This window comes from Coturnix japonica, chromosome 24 (genome assembly GCF_054131305.1).
Source record: "Coturnix japonica strain WE chromosome 24, WE-NBRP24, whole genome shotgun sequence".
Lineage (NCBI taxonomy): Eukaryota > Metazoa > Chordata > Aves > Galliformes > Phasianidae > Coturnix > Coturnix japonica.
Genome location: NC_140686.1, coordinates 8977585 through 8979874, shown reverse-complemented (window position 1 = coordinate 8979874; position 2290 = coordinate 8977585).

Here is a 2290-nt window from a genome sequence, read left to right as displayed (position 1 = left end):
CCTGGTGGAGAAGGACACTTCCCACGTGTCCAGCTGCCCTTTGGGTGCTCAGACAAGCTGCTTACCTTCAGATGGTGACAGTGGTTATCAGCATTGCAGAATGAGGGGGAGACTGGCCCCAGTGAGGGTGTTTGGCTCGGGGAAAGCTTCTGACAATCTTGATTAACAGCCCCTTCATCTGCTCACAGCAGCGGTAAGCCACGGGAGATCTGGGCTGATGCAGCTCTATAATCAAGAGGGTTTGAAAGAAGCAATTTTCTCCTCTTGCAACCCAGTTGATCCTCATTTAATTGCTGCATAGATTTCCCTGAGTTGCCACAGCACTGTCTGCACTTCATCCTCTCCAGTAAGTCTGTGGTGCTTGACTCCTGTGTTGTTTTGCAGGCTGGGATGTGTGATGCTCTGGGATCTTGAAATCCCTCCATGCAATTTTGGCACAACACAGCCGAGATGCAGCTCTGAAAACAGAAAATCTCTGTGGATGGAGCTGTGCTTTGCTCCATGCTGTCATACAGCATGCTGGGGAAAAAAAGAAAAGAAATAGAAAAGCACAGAAATCAGATGCTGAAACCCTGCTGTGCAGGGAGCAGGTCCCTGATTTGGTGCTGGGCCACTTTGTCTCACTGTCACAGGCTCTGCTCAGTGTTGGCTTGACAGGTTTTGTGGCTGGGGATGGGATGAGTTTACCTGAGCTTCTCCTTGTACAAAGGGGGAGGCCAGAAGCATCCCTGCACAAACAGCCCTGCAGAACACACGGCCACCTGGAGCAAAGAAGGGCCATTTCCTATCTGCTGATCCTGTCTGTGGTCTCTGAGAACTTCTTCAACTGCATTAATGCATTAAAATACAGCTCCCATTAGCCCTCAGATCATTTTCATCAGACTCATAAGCATTTCTGTTACCATGCCTTTGCCTTAGTGATGCATTACTGGTTAAACTTCAACCTGGACATCATCATTCCAGCATATCACACAACACTTGTCCTCTATATCTCACCCTATTTTCCTTTCTATCTGGTAGACGAAGTCACAGTGCTTTTTCCTGGCTTGTACCAAGCTCTTAGCACTGCCCTTGTAGTGCATTTAATTCACACATGCTCTCAGACTGAGGTTTCCTTGCCTGTGCTCATCCATGTCTTCTGCTTTTGCTATGCCAGCACTTCTGTGATTGTGAACGCTACAAATACAGCTCTAGAGGAACTCAATGGGACCACCTATTTGTCCCACCCCAGTAGTGTTCCTGCAAGAAGGACTGCATGGCAGCAAGCAAAGCAGCCAGGCAGAAGGAGGCCTCTGGGTCTTGAGCAGTTGTCCCCAGTCACTGCTTAGGGGAAGCTAAGTGGGCAGTGGAGCCCATGGGTATGGTGCTGAGACCCTTCCCCTGGCAAACCTAAACTGGGGTCTTCCCCTCACTGTATCAGCAAGTGGCTGGAAAAAGCTGCTCCTGTTGAGGCAGAAAGGGGCTGTGTTTGGGGATTCGTTGGTTGGGTCAGGATGGGCACCTCTCATTGCTTCCACCAGGCAGAAGGATGCTGTGGGATGCCAAGTAGGGCACCAAACCCCATCACACTGACATCTCTTTACCTGCTCCTGAAGCAGGAGCAATACAGCAGAGCTTTCTACAGGACGGCACTCAGAAGAGCCCAGCATCTGGTTTTGTGACACAGTGCAATCTGTGCCTCAATTTGCCCAATTTCTCCCAGGCTAACACCAAGAATTAACGCAAGTTTATTTGTAGAGGCTGCAACCTTGTCAAGAACACAGGAGACAGCGATTGACAGGTCATTCATCTTGGAATTACTTGATAACTTCAAATATAATCATGTAATCAGCAGGAGCGTGTAATTATTATTTATGTGCACGGTGCTTACCAAATTACAGCACTCTCCAAGGCTCAGTGCGACGAGCAAATTAATTCTGCAGCAGAAGAGCTTGACCAGAAAGAGGTGTTTGCGTCTGAATTTCACTAGTAAACACTGATGTATGAAATGAGCTTGGGGTTTAATTGCACATTACCTTTATTCTCAGCTCAGCTGTGAGAGGGAGCGTAGGATGCTGCGTGGAAAAGTTGGAGAGGTGTTTGGTTTTGCTAGGGATGGTGGTATTAGTGTGGGAGACCCATAGTGGGGCTCCTCACCTTTAATGGGATGGTGCAGTATTCTCATGGAAAGCTGTATCCCTTCTCTGCCCTATAGGATGGTCCTGGGGACACACAAAGCCCCCAGATGGGAAGTGAGGAGGGGTTGTGCTGGGGTTGCTTTCTCCAAACCACAAATACACCCCCAAAGTCC